The sequence below is a fragment of the Erinaceus europaeus genome, chromosome 17 (assembly GCF_950295315.1).
Source record: "Erinaceus europaeus chromosome 17, mEriEur2.1, whole genome shotgun sequence".
In the NCBI taxonomy this organism is placed as follows: Eukaryota; Metazoa; Chordata; class Mammalia; order Eulipotyphla; family Erinaceidae; genus Erinaceus; species Erinaceus europaeus.
In genome coordinates this window covers 55,114,780-55,133,831 of record NC_080178.1, presented here as the reverse complement: position 1 = coordinate 55,133,831, position 19,052 = coordinate 55,114,780, and the positions used below count along the sequence as shown (strand labels likewise).

The window sequence follows — 19,052 nt, the reverse complement described above, 5'->3', positions numbered from 1 at the left end:
TGGATTTGCATCATGTAAGAAATCAGGACCCTCCGAGTCCGAGAGTGACCTTGGTGGGAAGGACACAGGCTTTGGAGCTCAGCACAGCAGCGTGTGACCCTCAGGTCCCTACAGGAAGTATGGCTGTGAGCCTTGGTGCCCTTGCCTATAAAGTGGGAGTAGTCAGGATCAGTTTGCTTGTTTATTAATGAGTGGGATAGATAGAATGAATGCACGACACAGGAGAGCTTTGTAAATGAATGAATTTGCAGTCTACCTTTTGGTCCCTATATCCCAAAGCGGAGGGCTGTGTGGCTGGGGTAGAGCTGAGTGGGTAGGTGGGTGGGGCACGGGGGTGTCACCTATATTCTTCTCACTCACAGTCAAGTCACAGAGACCTGGTTTCTCCAAGCCAGATTCAGGATAAAGGATCTGTTTCCTTCCAACTGATGAACTTATGTATATAAACAAACAGAGTGCAGGTAGAATCTGACACCCAGGATATGCTGAATGGATAAAGCTTTGGACTCACATGAAGTCCTGAATTTAATCCCTGACTTTGCATATGTCAGAGTGATGCTCTGCTCCCCTTCTCTCTCTCTCTCTCTCTCTCTCTCTCTGTCAATGAAAAACTCAATCTTGGAGTGGTAAAACCATGCATGTGCAGGGTCTAGGCTCTGAAGATTTAAATAAATAAACAGGTTAGACAAACACATTTGGTAGAGAGGGTTTATTTTGTTTTATGTTATGTTATTTTATTTTTGACTCAAGAGGACCAGTGGCATGAACACTGTCGATCCCAGGTGAAGGGAAAAGAACTGTTTACAGGAGAACAGAGTGGATCTTTCTTAAAATATGAGGACTAGTGCCACTTTGCCGTGCCCGTCACAACCCCTGGAAATCTTCGCTGGTGTGAGAATGGGGTGGTGCTTCACATGTGGGTTTATATATGAAATGACCCAGTCGTCATCGGTGCAATGGGATCATCTATTCCATTGTTGGTATGTGTGTTTTGGTATTTGCACGTTTTGGCAATTTAGATTGCTTAAGAAAAAATGAAAGTGTGATGACATAGGGGGATTCAGAACTTGAAGGAAGCAAACAGCCTCCTGTACATTCCTCTGATGTCCTACTGTCACCTCACTTTTTCTTAAGGTGCATTCAGATGCTCCCCTTCCCCTAGCATATGGAGGGCATTAGAGTAGGAGAAGACAGATAAAATGATGGCCATACAAAAAAACCTTCATGTCTTAGGCTCTAAACTCTCAGGTTCATGCCCACCACCACCATAATCCAGTGTTGAGTAGTAGTCTGATCTCTCTGTATCTCTCTTTCTCTCTCTCATTAAAATAAAACAAAGTATAAGGGTTTATTTATTTATATAGGAAAGAGACAAAAAAAAAAAAAAAAAAAAAAACAACCCATAGCACTGCACAGCTCTAGCCTAAGGCATAATTGGATTTGAACCCAGAACCTAAGGCATGAAAGTTCTATGCTTCACATGCCAGGCTGTCTTCCAGAGCTGTTTAGATCCACTGTCATTCACAGGTAACCCATTTCAAGGGCCAGAGATGGTATTGCTGCTTGATTTATAAGCACAGTGACCATAGAGAGAGATGATGATTTGAGGGTTCAGAGTTTGCTACTTGCAGGAAACTCAGAAGGACTAGAATGGCATGCTGCATGTTTCTAGGTAAACAGTTGCCTCTTACCTCATCTCTGGAATTTATCTTGGGGGGAAGCTAGACCCCTTTATGTAGACATCTGAACCACTAGCCCACTATAATGTACTGATCTAAAAAGTTATCCATAGTAAAAAAGTGCTCAGGAAAGAAGTAGATTCATAGAGACATTAAAAAAACAGGGCTGGGGACCAAGTGGTGGTACACTTGGTTGAGTGCACACGAAACCATATAGAGCCCAAGTTCAAGCACTCGGCCTCCACCTGCAGGGGGAAATGCTTCACAAGCATTGAAACAAGCAGATGTCTCTCTTTCTCTTAGCTTCTGTCATAAAAAGAAAGAAAATGAGAGAGGCGAGAAAGTGTTTACCAGATCCAGTGGAGTCATGAAGTCATAGAGCCCTAGTGAAAAAAACTGTGGTAACAAATAAACGCATAAGACAAGCAGGTCTGATGTAAAAATTTCCTCCCCAGCTCCCACGGCCCCTAGAAGTTACAATGCCTTTCAGAGTTGGAGCAGGCTGCCACTTGGGTTAAAGGGAACACACTAAGGTGCCACCACCCCCAGTTCTCCCTCCCAGGTCCTAGATAAATAGGTCCTAGTGTTTTTCCACAACCTGTGGCCTGGCTGTCTTAGCAGAGTTGACTTGCAATGGCAAAACAACCCTTTTCTTAAGCTCATCTTGCTAGCTTCCTCCCTGAAGCCTCTCTGGACAGTGTCGACCCAGGTCCTCAGCCTGGCTGTCTTCTGTAGGGAAACAGAAGGAAGTTCCTTGCTTGGTACATGTGTGTTTGCATGTGTAGCAACATGCTGCATGCAACCTCAAGGCCAGATCAGTTATTTAATGACTACTATGAGGAAAAATGCTGCCTTCTGCCAGGAAGTCTGTGTTCAGATCTACGTAGAGTGTTGCAGACACGTAGAGCAATGGGAATGTTGACAATACTGTGCTTTTAAGGCCTTTTAAGAATATCATGGGCATGTCTTTGAAAAAATAAATAAAAGCACAATGAGATTTTTTTAAATATTTATTTTATTTATTTATTCCCTTTTGTTGCACTTGTTGTTTTATTGTTGTAGTTATTATTGTTGTTGTCGTTGTTGGATAGGACAGAGAGAAATGGAGAGAGGAGGGGAAGACAGAGAGGAGGAGAGAAAGATAGACACCTGCAGACCTGCTTCACCACCTGTGAAGCGACTCCCCTGCAGGTGGGGAGCCGGGGTTCGAACCGGGATCCTTATGCCGGTCCTTGTGCTTTGCGCCACCTGTGCTTAACCCACTGCGCTACAGCCCGACTCCCCGCACAATGATATTTTAAGTGTTTAAATGAGAATAAAAATAAAGCTGAACAGGAACCCTTGTCCATTAACGCAGGGAACAGCACAATTGTCTTCCTGCTGGTGAAGTTTGTCTGTTCCTTTCATCTGTTGCTGAGAAGCATGCTTGGGACTTCAGTATACAGCACCCAGTAGGAGAGGGCCCTGCCTTCTGGAAGTTTCAGTACTGTGGTAGCCACTAACACTGAAGAAGCAGCTGCTGACAACACTGAATGTGAATTTAAGCTTAAGAGTCAAGTGGAGTGGGTCTGTGTATTGGATATCTGGGGCCTGGTACAGATGCCTTCTTCTCCTTCTCCTCCTCCTCCTCCTCCTCCTCCTCTTCTTCCTCCTCCTCCTCTTCCTTCTCCTCCTCCTCCTCCTTCTTCATCTTCTTTTTCTCCCACCTGCGGTGCCCTACCCAGCTCCCCTGAGGAGGGAATGTTTTCAGACAAATGGCATGTCTCCTGATGCCAAAGGTGGAATTAGAAGCCTTTCTATTTTTTGTTTTCAAAACATGGTCCAAGACTTTTGATTATTTGTTCTTCCTGCTAACCAATGTTATCACTGGGGCTCCACACCTACTGCTCCACTACTCCCAGTAGCCAGTTTTTTTATGCTATTTATTTCCACAGAGACAGAGGGAAATTGAAAGGGAAGGAGGAGATAGAGAGGGAGAAGGAAATAAGACTACTGCCACACTGTTTCAACACTCCTGAACCCCCCCCCAGCACCTGCAGATAAGGGGACCAGGAGCTTAAGACCAGGGCTTTGCACACTGTAACATGTTCTCTCAACCAAATGTACCACTGCCCAGCCCCCACTTCAATACGTAGAGAATGGGACACAGAGAAAGAGAGAGAGAGGAAAGACACTGCAGCACCATTTCACCATACCTGTAGCCTCCCCCTGCAGGTGCACTCATGTGGTGCATGGGGTTGAAATTTGGGTCCTTGCAAGTGGTGTGTGCTCTACTGGGAAGACTACATACTGTTCCTTCAGTTCCTCTTATGGTGAGAATATCTATCCCTTTCAAGGGCTCTGGCCTTATATTCAAGTCTCCTTGACCTGGAACCAGGCCTCTGCTACTTAGGAAGCCTGAGTTGGGAAATAGTTAAGAATAACTTAGTCTTAGGGACCAGGTAGTGGTGCACCTGGTTAAGCACTCACATTATAGTACACAAAGACTCAGGTTCAAGACTCTGGTCCCCATCTGCAGGGGGGGGAAAAGTTTCACGGGTGGTGAAGTAGGGCTGCAGGTGTCTGTCTCCTTCCCTCTCTATCTTCTCCTCCCCTCTCAATTTCTCTGTGTCTATCCAATAGTCAATAAATAAATAAGAAGTGTCCAGGGATGAGGGTAAATAGCATAGTGGTTATGCAAAGAGACTCTCATACCTGAGGCTCCAAAGTCCCAGGTTCAATCCCCTGCACCACCATAAGCCAGAGCTGAGCAGTGCTCTGGTTTAAAAGAAAAGAGAGAGAGAAAAGAAGAAGTGTCCAGGGTGGTCTACAGCAGGGAGAACCAGGCTTGTAAGAATGAAGTCCTAAGTTCAGTTCATGGAGTTGTAAATGATCCAGTGTATTTGTGCTTGCTCTTTCTTTCTTTCTCTCTCTCTCTCTCTCCCTCAAATAAGGTTGAAGCATCAGTGTAATTGTTATGCAAAACAACCTTGAAGCCTGAGGCTCTAAGCTTCTAGGTTCAAGTTCAAGCACCAGCACCAGCACCAGCATAATCTAGAACTGATCAAGACTCTCCTTCAAAAAAACAGTATTGAAGCTGCCCATTTCTTGGGCCTGAGAGGTGGCTGGCGTACAGGGCTGAGGGCATGCTTTACCTGGGTTTAAGCCCCTGGGCCCATCTTCAGCAGAGGAAACTTTGTGAGGAGTGAAGGAGTGCTCTACGTGTCTTTCTCCCTTTTTATCTTCCCTTCCACTCTAAATTTCTCTGTGTCCTATAAAATTAAATAAACAAGTATTTTTAAAACATGATTAAATAGATAAATAAATAAATCTTACAGAAGACATATAAGAAGTACATGAAGAATACGTTGTAGAGCATTTACATGGGCCACAAAATTTAGGTTTTTTCTCTCTGGTTTTGTACAGAAAGAAAGAAGGAAAGGAAGAACGAAAGAGAGAGAGAGGAAGGAAGGAAGGAAGGAAGGAAGGAAGGAAGGAAGGAAAGAAGGAAAGAAGGAAGGAAGTCACCTGTAGAACTGCTCCACCTTTCATGAAGCTTTTTCCTCCTGCAAAGGGGGATGGTCTTGCACCCAGGTCTTCATGCAGGGAAAGATGAGCTTCCAATATTTAGACTAGATAGTGACTTGGAGCTTTTGTCAAGTGATCTATGGGTCTTGCAGAGCAGGCTCATGGGCCCCATGTAATGGAGAGCCTACCATCTGAAAGTGCTGCTTGTAACTGAGCTTATTTGGTCCAGCCCCTTCCCTTGGCAGTAAGAAAAATGAGTGTTAGAGAAAAAGATTGAATCAACTGAAATCATGGAGTTAAAAAATGGGCGAGGCTGTGAGTCATCTGCTTTCGCATTCTGAGCTCTTTCTGTAGAGTCCTGCTCTGATTTCTAATGGATGGCAGAGATGGTTGGCTGGTAAGGAGGAATAATTTCTGAGAGACTTAATTTAGACCACTCAGAAGTCAGAAACAGCAGGCCAGATGGAACTGAGAGGTGCACTTTTTTATTCTTGTATTGGGGAGTTAATAGTTTGTAGTCCAGCTATTGACACCTGGGTACAATTTCTTATCTCATGTGATAAGTGTCTGCAAAGTACTCTCACCCCCCAACCTAGGTCGTTTTTCATCATCATGCATCAGGACCCCAAAGGTTCCCTCCACCCTGGCCCTTTCCCTGGTCCCCAAAGTCCTTCCTTTTCGTACAATACACCACACTCAGTTCAAACTTTACTTTGTGTTTCCCGTTACTCTCCTTGTTTATTTAACCTCCACTTAGGCATGAGATCATCATCTAGTCATCTTTCTCTTTCTGGCTTATCTCACTTACCATGATTCCATTAAGCTCCATCCAAGATGAAGTGAAGAATGTGACTTTATCATTCTTAACAGCTGAGTAGTATTTCATAACTTTTTTTGCCACTCATCTGCTGCTGGATGCATTTTAAGGAACATCCAGAGCCTCTCTTTCCTTATTCAGTTGTCTTTCAAAGTGATCAGAGAGGGTTATTGATATGCCCAAGGTCACAGAGCTAGTGAAGGACTTCTCAGGTCTCCAACCGCAGACCCCAGGGTACACCAAGTGCCTTCCTTTGGTCACATGCTGTATTTGAATCCTGGATTTACCTCTCTGGAAAACCCTCTACTGTGTTTTGTATCTTACACTGAGCTGAGCCTTACCTGAGAGTCCTGCATAGCTAAATTTGTTGGTGAGAGAACAAGCCATGGGCCTTTCTACCCAGCTTGGATGCTGGCCAGCCCTGACTTGTTCCTGGAAGGTTTCTCAGTGGTTAGCACATTGGACTTGCCATGAGGGACCACAGCGTCCACTCTCTGCACCACATGTGGCTAGGCAGCACTCTGCCACCCCCACCATCTCTCTCTCTCTCTGTGTCATAAAGTTAACACATACATAATTGAAAAAAAATGTTGTTGCTGAGGCTTCACCACTCCAGGCCAACATTTTTAGACAGAACAAGACAGGCTCATGGAGAGAGATAAACACAGCATCAAGGAAACTTTCAGAGAGGCAGTGTTCCCGCGTGGCATACAGGGGTTCCAGACCCGCTGGACACATGGCAGAGCAGATAGGCTCTCAGGTGACTTATCTTGCCAGCCTCTGATCATTCATTTTTGGCTCCAGGATTAGCCACTGGGGCTCAGTGCCTGTATGACTCCACCATTCCCAGAAGCCGTATTTTCCCTCTTTTATATATATATATATGAGAGACAGAGATATAAAGATAAGAAGAAAGAGGGATTGAAGAGTAGAAAGGAGATACACCTGCAGCCAGCACTGCTCCACAACTCAAGAACTTCCCCACCTGTGAGTGGGACCTGGGGGTTTGAACCTGGGTCCTTGCACATAAACATGGCAATGTGTGTGCTCTACTGGGTGAACCACATCCAGCCCCATCCCCCACAATTAATTTTAAAGAGGTTTGTAAAGGCAGGAGATATCTCACTGGGTAGAGCACCCACTTCCTATATGTGAGGCTCTGGGTTCAAGAGGTCACCTTGGGTGGCACACAGGGACACCACATATAACTCATATGAAGTCAATAAATCCTTTAAGACAGTGTAAACAAGCCACTCTGGTGAAAACGAAGACTAAATTGAGAAAGAAGTATTGACTTTTCTTTGGAGCTCTAAGTTTCTTGCTAAAGACAGGAGTCTAAGGATGATCAACTAAGCAGAAAGCAGGCAGACCCTCCTGGACAGAGAGACCAGGCACAGGAGAAAATTGTTACCAGGAGGTCAGGAGCCCTCAATTCTAGCTTCTCATCCACCCTGCCTCATCCTTTGCAACCTCAACTTTTTTTTGTTTTGTTTTGTTTTTGGTCTGATAAGATGCCATTTCCACCCATCTGTTAAGATCGTGAAAGGTAGAGGAAGTACAAAGAGCTTATAAATGATAAAGTAGTCCTTGGAAGTCATTATTCTACCCATGTATACAATTGGCAGACAACTTACTATATTGTAATTTATACCATCTGGTTTATTTTTGCTTTCTGGCAAGAAATGTTTCTTTCTTATTCTAGCAAAAAATAAAATGGGCTTATTATGGAAATTTCATAAATACTAAAAAGTAAAAGAGGAAACTGAAAAATTTTAACTATATCATCAACAAATGGTCACTACAAACATATACATCTTTGAGATATGTTGTTTGTATATAATATATAGATATATAGTATATATACTCATGCTTCCCACTAAGAGAAATATTATGACTCTCTTCCCAAATATCAAAACAAGAACAATGAGTGACTCCTAGGAGCAAGACTGCTATTTTCAAATACCATTTCCTACTCAGAAGTATCTGAGACTTCCCCCCAAAAAAAGTAGTTGTACTTGGGTTCAGTTTGAGACTTCCAAAATGAGGCTGAAACATCTTGTTTATCCAGAGAGAAAAGAGACAAGCACAGTCTTATAAACCAATATGAAGATGTGTCCAGCAGCCAAAGAGTGGGCAGTTTGAACATCAATATGAATGCCTGAAATGAATGAAAATTTTTTTTTAAAACTTAATTCTTGAGCTCAAGATGATTTTCAAAAAGAAAAGAGAGAATGAAAGCGTATTGCTTGCCTCTGAAGACTACTATGGAACTCGTACTTATTCATTGAAAGTGTAGTAAATAAAAGGAAAGAACCAACTGTTTCTCCTGCCGTTTTCAGAAAAGCAAATAATTCTTCAGAAGAAATTTCTCTGTATATAAATTATTCCAGATACATGTGGAGGCAAAATGACAGTTATAATATGACAGTTTGCTGGGGTTGGGCGGTAGCATAGCAGGTTAAGCGCACATGGCACAAAGCACAAGGACCAGAGTAAGGATCCCGGTTCGAGCCCCCGGCTCCCCACCTGCAGGGCAGTTGCTTCACAGGCAGTGAAGCAGGTCTGTAGGTGTCTGTCTTTCTCCCTCTCTATCTCCCCGCCTCTCGATTTCTCTCTGTCCTAACAACAGCAACATCAATGACAACAATAATAATGACAACAGCAAGGGTAACAACAAGGGCAACAAAATGGGAAAAATGGCCTCCAGGAGCAGTGGATTCTAGTGCAGGCACTGAGCCCTGGTAATAACCCTGGAGGAAAAACAAAGGATATGACAATTTGAAATATATAGTGAAATGATGAATCTGCTTAAAGGAGGTCAAAAATTCCATTTCCTCCTTTTCCTTCTACTTGTTTGTTTTTTTATAGAGAGACAGAGAGGGCAAAGAGATAGAAAGAGACAAAGACACAGTCTCTCTCTCTCTCTCTCTCTGTGTGTGTGTGTGTGTGTGTGTGTGTGTGTGTGTGTGTGTGTGTGTGTTAAAGAAAACACAACAGTGACGCTTCTTTCAATATGGTGGGGGCTGGGCTTGAACCTTGGTCATGTACATGACAAAGCACCTCACTATCCAAGTGAACTATCTGCCAGTCAGCTTTTTGTTTGTTTATGTCAAAAACTTCTAATATCATAAAGTCCCCTGGAGATATGCAATTCCATTTGTAGAACAGTCTTGCCCTGGGTGAAATTAAAAATCTGCATTGAGTCATGATTCTAAACCTACCAGTTTGTAGGAAATGTAAGATGTTAGGGCAGAAGAGTGCAGTAATCAAACTATAGGACAAATAACCCAGTTCCCTTCATAAGTAATGTGCAACCTGTGTTGGGAATGGGCCATTGCAGAGAGGAAAATGGAAAGCTTTAAGATGGGCCAGGAAGTGAGTCACTCAGTAGAGTGCATACTTTGCCATGTGTAAGGACTTGGTCCGTCTCTGGCAACCCCCCCTCTACAAATGGGAAGTTTCAAAAACAGTGGAGCAGTGCTGCAAGTGTCTTCCCTTCTCTTTACCTCTTCTTCCTTTCTCTCTCCATTTTCCTCTGTGTATAAACCTTTATCAGGAAGAAAGAAAGTGAGTAAGTAAGTAGGAAGACAGAAAGACATAAGGAAAGGGAGAAAGGGAGAAAAGGAAGAAAGAAAAAAAATGACTTCCAAGAATGGTGGGGTCATGCTGGCACCAGCCCCAGTGATAACCCTGGGGGCAAAAATAAACAAATAAATAGGAAAAATTAAGAGGTGACAAGGTCAGTTGATCAGTGGCTGAAGAACTGATGTCATGAAGGCATTTTTCTTACTATAAAACAAAAAAACTCCATTGTGATGTTACAAGAGTTTCCCATAGCTTAGTGAGAGCTGCTGAAATATTTAAGGGCACAAAAGAAATGGTGCCTGAGATGTGTTTCAAACAAATGGAAGAGGGAGGAAATAGGGAGGAAGGGTGTAAATGCAACAAGAGGGGCCCTGGTGATGATGCACCTGGTTGAGTGTACATGTTACAATGCTTAAAGATCTGGGTTCAAGCCCCTGGTCTCCACCTGCAGGGGAAAAGCTTTGCAAGTGGTGAAGCAGTGCTGCAGGTTTCTCTCTGTCTCTTTCCCTCTCTGTCTCCTCCTTCCTCTCAACTTCTGACTGCCTCTATCCAATAAATAAAGATAATAAAATAATTAGATACAACAGGATTGGTCATAGATTAGGAAGCACTACATTTGTAGAGGGTATATCACAACATGATGTAATCTATAATCTATATCTTTTTAATATTTATTTATTTATTACTTATCGGATAGAGACAGAAATATAGAGGGAAAAGGAAGAGAGAGAGAGAGAGAAAGAGAGAGAGAGCTTATGAAACTTCCCCACTGCAGATGGGGACCAGGGGCTTGAAGCCAGGCACTTGCAGATTATAAAGTGTGCTCAACCAGGTGTACCACCACCTGACACCCTCACCCGCACCCCTGGCAGGTGACTTTTGAATCCACCAGCACTAGATTGTTTCCAACTGCTTACTGTTATAGCTAATACTGATTAAACTTTTTACACAACTCTTTATATTGACTCCGGATTTTCTTTTAATTAAATGCATTATATGTGGACAGAGATTGCTGGGCTTTTGATAAATATTGCTTTCAGAAAAGTTTGCTCTGGTGTATACCCATGAACAGTACAGGAATAGTCACTGTCTCCTGACTATGAGAGTGGCATCCACTCTCCCCTTTTAGGGTTTTCTCATTTGAGAAGCAAAACAGCAACAACAACAAAAATCCTCCATCAGTGCTACCATTTCTGCCATGTCTTGGAGTTAGTGGTGAGTTAAATATATATGTTTTACATTTAGCTATGTGCTCTTTGGGCAGTTGAACTTTCATGACCTTTGCTTGCTTTTCTACTGAGAGAAGTTTTTCTTATATATAGATGTGTTAAGGCTGTAGTATTATGTGCTCGCACGTGTGTGTGTGTGTGTGTGTGTGTGTGTGTGTGTGTGTGTGTGTGTGTGTGTACATTTCAAACATATTCTTTGATTTCTTTGTTTCTGTTTTGCAAGTATACAAACACTGCAGAAATTTCTGTTGAGAAAGTATTGTTTTACAACACTACATATCACACCTCAACAAATGTATCTATGTATCTGTATCTGTTTCTTTATTTCTGTATCTGTACCCACATGTCTGTGTCTACGTACCTATCCATCTATAGCCATACTTCTATATATCTGTGTCCATATCTGTGTATCTTGATATTTTTCTATATCCATATCTATTTCAGGCCTGTCATCAATAGCCCAGTTGTCATGCAATCACCACTTAGTCCACCTCCTCTGCTTGTCCCACCCTCCTTTCCCATCTCACCATTTTGTTGTCTGAAATTATTGGGTTTTCCCTAGTTTTTCACTATGTCCTACATCTGTATGAAATCTAATGGTATCTGTCATTGTCTTTCTGACTTAGTTCACTTACCATAATCTGCTCCAAATGAGAGCTGGGAGGTAGCACAGCAGGTTAAGCACATGTGGCGCAAAGCGCAAGGACCAGCATAAGGATTCCGGTTCCAGCCCCCGGCTTCCGATCTGCCGGGGAGTCACTTGACAAGTAGTGAGGCAGGTCCCCAGGTGTCTATCTTTCTCTCCCCCTCTGTCTTCCCCTCCTCTCTTTATTTCTCTCTGTCCTATCCAACAACAATGACATCAATAACAACAACAATAATAACTACAACAATAAAACAACAAGGGCAACAAAAGGGAATAAAGAGAAAAAAAATCTCCAAGTACTTCCATGTCCTATATGGCAGAGCTGTGAGTCTCTATGGCTGCAGAGCTGTGAGTCTCTATGGCCCCGTTGTCTCCATACCCACATCCTTTGTCTGCCCATCTGTTGATAGACACTAAGGTCCTGTCCATATCTTGGCTATTGCAAATGAACAAGCACAAGGGGCACAGATATTATTGTGATTTAAGTTTTTGTATTTATTTTCTTAGATAAATGCCCAGAAATTAAACAGTCGGGCCATAAAGTCATTCTGTTTTTACTTTCCTGAACAATCCCCATCCTATTTTCCATAGGGGCGGCACCAATTTATATTCCTGCCCACAGCATAAAAGGGTTCCATGTCTCCACATCCTTGACAGTACTTATCATGTCTTGTCTCTTTGAGGATAGGCATTCTAGCAGGTGTGAGGTGCAATCTCCTTGTGTTTCAATTTGCATTTCCATAATCATAGGTGATGAAAAACATCTTTTCATGTCTGTGGACAGACTGTATAAGTCTTCTTAAGTTAAATTTCCATCTAGGTCTGTGACCAATTTTTGTGTTTTTTCTTTTTAATCAGGCCATTTGTTTATTTGTTGCTCTGTTGTAGGAGTTGTTGATATGTTTTGCATAATAACACTTTGCCAGATATGATTTACAAATAGCTCCTTTTTTTGCCTCCAGGGTAATCACTGGGGCTCGGTCCTGGCACTACTAGACCACTGCTCCTGGTTACCATTTTCCCCTCCATTTTACTGGATAGGACAGAGAAAAACTGAGAGAGGAGGGGGAGACAGGGAGAGAGAAAGACACTTGCAGACCTGCTTCATTGCAAGTGAAGCTTGCCCCCTGCAGGTAGAAGCCTTGGACTCATCCCAGATCCTTGCTAGGGTCCTTGCACTTACTAATTTGCACACTTAACTGGATGTGCTACCTCCAGATCCCCATAGCTCTCCTTTCCTATCACTTGCCTTCATATTGTAATGCTGTTTTCTTAAGTTTCTCTTGTCATAATTGACAGACCCACAGAGACCACCACTGAGGTGAAAGTGGAAGAGTATGGTTCCTTCCATCTACCCCAAGACTTTAGATCTTATATCCAGGTCTTTAATCCATTTGGAATTGTTTTTATATGTGTTGTAGTCCATTCTTCTGCATTTTGTTGTCAGTTGACCTAGCACTATTTGTTAAATAAACTTTCTCTTCTCTAGTTCATACTCTTGTTTCCTTTGTCATAAACCACTTAGTCATCAATGGGTAGGTTGACTCCTGAGTGTCCAGTACTGTTCCACTGGTCTATGTCTCATTTGATGTGAACACCATGCTGTTTTCATTATTATAGCTTTGTAGTATAGTTGGAAATGAGGGATTGTGATGCCTCCATTGTTTTTCTTCTCATGATTGTTTGGTTGTTTGGGGGTCTTTATAGTGCCATACAAATTTTAGGAGTTTTGTGCTTTCTCTGTGCATAAAGTTGTTGACATTTTTATAGGGATTTCATACTGAATGCATATTTGGCTAAGGTTAAGTTAATGCTTCAAATACATGAGCACAAGATGTCTTTCTATTTATTTGCATACTCTTCAACTTCTTCAACAGCATCTTATAAATGTCAGGGCAGAGGCTTTTCACTTACTTGGTAGTTAAATTGACTCCTAGGTGGGGCCAGAAGATAATACAACAGGTAGGGCATGTGCCTTGCCTTGCCTGAGGCCCAGGATTGAATCTTGCCACCACATGGGAGTGCCATGGCACCTGGGGAAGCTCTAATACTATGGTGTCTCTCCCCTTTCTTCTGTTTGCAATAAAAAGAAATGAAAGTAAGTGAGGGGATGGATGGTGAAATCACTCGTGTGCCAAGGCCCACCTCCACAAAACAAATGCAATACAACCTTTTTCATTTCGAGGTATTTCCTTCTCTTTTATGCGATCGCAAATGTTTTAGTTTACTTAATTTCTCTTTCTGCTCATTTGCTGTTTGTGTATAGAAATAAAACATATATGGTGCCAGGCAGATAGCTTACCAGGAAGGACACCCATTTTATCATGCAGGTGAATCAAGTTTCAGTGGGAGCACACATTACTTTTTTTGTTGCTATTATATTTTAAAAATATCCTTATTTTTTTTCTTTTTTTAATATTTATTTATTTATTCCCTTTTGTTGCCCTTGTTGTTTTATTATTGTAGTTATTATTGTTGTTGTTATTGATGTTGTTGTTGTTGGTTAGGACAGAGAGGAATGGAGAGAGGAGGGGAAGACAGAGGGGGAGAGAAAGATAGATACCTGCAGACCTGCTTCACTGCTTGTAAAGCAACTCCCCTGCAGGTGGGGAGCCAGGGGCTCTAACCGGGATCCTTATGCCAGTCCTTGCACTACACACCATGTGCACTTAATCCATTGTGCTACTGCCCGACTCCCTGTTTATTTTTTTCTTTGGCAGAGACTGAGAGAAATCAGTAGGGAATGGAGCAATGTGGATGAATAGAGACAGACACCTGCAGCACTGCTTCACCTGTGAAGCTTCCTATCTTAAGGCAGAGACTGGGGTGTGAAATACAGTCCTTGCGCATGGTAACATTTGCATCTGTCTACCAGAGACAGGGATACAGGTGTATATTTTTATCTCTCCTTCTTGATCTCTCCTCCCTCTCTCAATTTTTGTCTGTCTTATCAAATCACAATAATAAAAAAAACAGAAAGGAAAAATAAAATATGGCCCCCTTCCTTCTGGATTTCTTTCTGTTCTAACAAATATATAAGAAAAACAAAATGTTATAAAGTTAAAAAAAATAAGTTAGCAAATAGATGTATGTCTGTCTTTATGCAGAAAGCAGTGACTTGCCTCCAGGGTTATTGCTGGGGCTCATTGCAGGCACTATAAAATCCATTCCTCCTGGTGGCAATTTTTCCCATTTTATTGGATACAACAGAGAAATTGATAGAGGAGGGGGAGACAGAGAGGGAGAGAAAAAGAGAGACACCTGCAGATCTGCTTTGCTGCTTGTGAAGCAGACCCCCTGTAGGTGAGGAGCTAGGGTTAGAACCCCAATCCTAGAGTGGGTCCTTGTGCTTCAGACTGGGTGCATCACTGCCTGGCCCCCAACAGTGAGCACTCTCTTTGAGAGCAGCAGTGGGTTCTGACTGACTGCCTCCAAGGTCACACTCCAGTGCTCACCAGAGTGTTTGGTCCTTTGTTGTTCTTTGCAAATTCCCTTCATGGAGCAAAGACACAAATACTAGCAACACAATGCTGGACAAGACTAAGCACTGCACCTAGTTCTGAGCAGAGCCTGGCCTCATTTACATGTTAGAACACTGTGAATTGGTAGACCTATCACTACACACAAGCTGACCAGAAAGTGGAGGTGTGGATGGGTATGTCACATTCCAACTGTGCACTGTTCTGAATCCAGGCTCTTAGCCTCAGTTTCCCTGTTTCTTTTCTTTACCCAGCATTTCACAGACTGAGGGACTGCTACTGTTTTCTAAGGTGAGGTTAAAAAAACTTCAGAGATGTGGAGAGACTAACCAGAGAGCCAGTCACAGTACTGCCCCACCCAAAATCAAGAAGTTCCTCTGGCAGGCTTTTTCTTACCATCCAGTCATGGATATCTTGAAGGTGCTTGTTAGTGAGTGTCCGTGTCCTCTGGTCCCAGCAAGCAGCACAGCTGAAATATCAGGCAGCAGGCAGGCAGCTGTGTCTCCTTAGCCAGAAATACCTGTTTTCCAAGGCAACAGTGCACTGGGAAACTGCTGGACTATGAAGTGTTTTGCAAATAAATACATTTCCTAATTAAAACTTGCCCTTTACAAACTCACATGTGCACATGTGCTCAGGCCCACTTTTGGCGCCCCCTCCCTGGCAGAGGAGTGCAGAATCAATAAGGGCAGTGCAAACAACTTTAGCATCTATAGTTTCAACCCATGTCCCTCAAAACAGGGCTGCCTGCCTGCCTGCCTGCCTAAGAATACCTCCCCCCACCCTCCAGCCCAGCTGATCTGCTAAATGTCTTTCCCTTTTACTCTGGAAAAGCAGACTTTGAAGGCAGTGAGATTTCAGGGGAAGCTGGGAGGGAGGACTGAAAGGGGAGAAAGTAAAAAGGTGTGTGTGTGTGGGGGGGGGGTGTGTGCGCTGGGCTGTGGGTAGGGCCACGTGGTAAAATAAGAACAGCTTTGTAGCTGTGGTTGTGAAAGTAATCAGTGTTTACTGTGGAGAAGTTAAGAAGCTGCAAAATAAAAGAAAAAGAAGAAGAAGAGACTGTATATACCTTACAATCCTCTTACCCAGAGGCTACCATGGTTGAGATCTGGCATGATGTTTCTCTGTGAAGATTTCTATACAGTAAACTTTTTTTAAAAAATATAAGCATGGCTATGCCACTCCAGGTTGCATTTTTAGTCATTGAGATAAAAATACATAGAAAGGACAGACATTACAGCTCAGGAGCTGCCCCCAGTGCTTCAACACTCCCAAGTGGTGCCAGAGTTCAAAACTGGGCTGTGGTGTATATGGCAAGACATGTCTCTCTGGCCTTGGATTTTTAAAATGTATTTCCTTTTAATGAAAGGGCAGGGGAGAAGGAGGGGGAAAGAGAAGGAGAGGGGCCAGAATACTTTACCATGTGCAAGGTCTTGGTTTCAAGCCCCTGGCCACCTGCACAGAGGGGAACTTTCATAAACAGTGTAGGGTGCTTTGGTATCTCTCCTCTGGGTGCTCGCTTTCTCTCTCTTTCCCTTTTGTAAAAAAAAAATTGGGGGGAGGAAGATAGAAGAGTAGACTGGAAGTCGTGGTAGAATTAGAGGCCAAGGAAAAATCCTGACAGCAAAGGAATAAGTATGAAAGATTTAAAAATTGAAAGCTAGAGTGACTGCATAATATCCCAATAAGGGGTCCCGAAAGTACTTGACCCTACTTGACTATACTTGTGTATTCGAATGGCTTTGGCCTAGATGTGCCTCTATATAAAAAGTTCCTTCTCTCTTTCTCTGTGGCTTAGTTAACTTCTTCACTTTCTCAGCATGAATGCAGCCTCCTACAGGAAGTCTTTCCTACTTTTGAGGATCTGATTGGGCATTCTTTGTTCACTGTCTCTCTGTCCCTTAGATTCCCAGCACAGCCTACCTTCACAATCGAGCATTAGCCTTTGCTCTTAGCTTAACTTCTAAATACTTCTTCAGTTATTTATTCCTTAAAAACAAGTAAAGTTGTATTCAAAACCACAGAAAAGATCAAAATCAGGAAATTAATATTGGCATGTACTTCAATTTGATTGGCAGACCTTATTTTAGTTTTAGCACTTGTCCCGTTCCTGAGAGACAGCATAGCAGAAGACCACATGGGGGCTTTACAAGGAGAGGGGAGGAAGGGCAGTCACATTAATTAAGCTTTCTCTATAGCCTGCCTGCTTTCCTATGTTCTCAACATTCATTCTCTCTCTCTCTCTCTCTCTCAAGTTTTCTTTACTAGTGAAGAGCAAAAGAGAGAGATAGAACTAGAGCACCACTTGATTTCATGCCTGAGAATCCAAAGCTTTATCCACTATAATACTTCCCAGGCTGTCCTGTATTCTCTTTGAATCCTCCTCATGGCTGGAAAGGGAAAGAGAATGACCCGTTTTACAGATGAGAACACTGAGATTGGCTGAGAGACAATGTACTCAGTGAGAGCAGCTATGTGGGCCTTTGTCCATTCCTTCCCAGAACTCTTGCAGGGTGTCAGTCTTGGAGGGCCTGTTCTGTCCCAGTTCAGATGCCTTTTTCTGGTGTGCTGGCTATCACCACCCAGACAGAGAAAGACAGGACTCTCAGGACCCACACTCACTACACTTCTTTCTTTCTCTCTTTCTTTCTTTCTTTCTTTCTTTCTTTCTTTCTTTCTTTCTTTCCTTTGTTTTTCTTTCTTTTTCTATGATTGTTACCATGACTTAGCTCCTGTACCTGGAAGAAGGTCTGTCTTGCTTGGGGCATGTGGCTGGAGTATCTGAGGAAGGGACTCAAGCTCTGGGCTCTTAATTACCTCTGACTGAGCTGCAGAGGCAAAGTGCTAGGGACCCAGCCTGGAACAGTGTGGGGAGTTTGCACTGACACCCAGCCCTAAGGCCCAGGGCCCCAGAACCCCAATGGGAGGACAAGGGAGGGAAGGCCACACAACACAGCAAAGACAGAGAGGAGCCACTGGAAAGAGAACAAAAAGGCACGGGGAGAGGAAGTAAAACAAAGTGAGAGAGGACAGACAGACAACCAGGCTCCTCACAGAGCCAGCCAGCCAGCCAGTCAGCCAGCCAAGGAGGCAAGGGAAGGCACCAAGCTCCCAGAACTAGAGAATTCCATAAAGAAAATGGAAGGAAAGTGGGGATCAGGAGAAGTGCGGAGAGGAAAGAAGGGGAGCTAGGCAGCCTTGGGGGGGGGGGGCAGAGAGGCAGGGAACCCGGCGGCGCGGGCCAGGAGGGAGGTGCGGTGGCCGGCGTGGCGCCCCCGCGCGTCGCGGTGCGGCGGTGAGCCCGACTGCGGGCGGTGCAGGATTGGCTCCCGCCGCCCATTCATGTAACCTGCGTGTGCGTGTGCGCGTGTCCCGCTCGCCCTGGCTGCTGTGAGTAAGCGCGGGCGGGGGGCTGTTGCACGCGCGCGCGCACACACACACACGCACACACACACACACACACACACACAAGCACACACACACACACACACACACGAGCACACACCCTCGCGGCGCGCGCAGCCGCCCAGCCCCCGAAGCCTGGGATTGCAGCTGTTTGATGTGGGCCGGCGGTGAGGGCAGGGGCGCCGGCCGGGAGCGGGCCGCGGGACCTATTGTCGGCCTCCCTGGAGCTCAGCGCCCGGGTGGGACCGGCGCCCGCCCTGGCCCCTGTGCCCGCTGGCCGCCCTCTCCCCCGCGGCCCCGGCGTTGGCGGCAGCCTGCAGCCACGGTAAGCGGCACGGGGCGCCTTCCGAGCAGGGTGGCCGGGCCAGATTTAGGGAGGCAGGCGGGGAGCGAGGCCGGACGCCTGCGGGGGAGCCGGCGTGGAGCTCCGAGCTGCTGCCGCAGCCTCTTGAACCACTGCGCAGAGCGGCGGGGAGAGCGGGCCCCCGGGTCGAGGCGGGCGCTGGGGGAGCCCGCAAGGCGGCGCCCAGCTCAGGACGCTGCAGCCTGCCTGGGGGCGAGTGGGGGCTGCGGCCGGGCGCTGGGGCTGGGGCGCAGAGCCCCGAGATCGCTGTCACCCGCGGAGCGGAGGAACAGAACAGAGCAAGGCTTCGGGGGCCGGGGGCCGGGGGCCGGGACTGGGGGGTGGGGACCGGGGCCGTGTGT

The 19,052-nt window shown here is 44.7% G+C and overlaps 1 protein-coding gene across 10 annotated transcripts in view; it reads left to right on the top strand.

Annotated features, from left to right (window-relative positions):
- The first annotated feature begins 18,233 nt into the window (after positions 1–18,233).
- TENM4 (teneurin transmembrane protein 4) overlaps positions 18,234–19,052 on the top strand; it is a 545,270-nt gene continuing 544,451 nt past the window's right edge. For 5 of the 10 annotated variants that reach the window (XM_060176743.1, XM_060176746.1, XM_060176739.1 and 2 more), the window contains exon 1: positions 18,235–18,672. The gene's annotated coding sequence lies outside the window, so the exon portion shown is untranslated. Of the gene's footprint in view, positions 18,673–19,052 lie in introns of all 10 variants that reach the window. The other 5 variants (XM_060176745.1, XM_060176744.1, XM_060176741.1 and 2 more) reach the window with 2 other exon arrangements.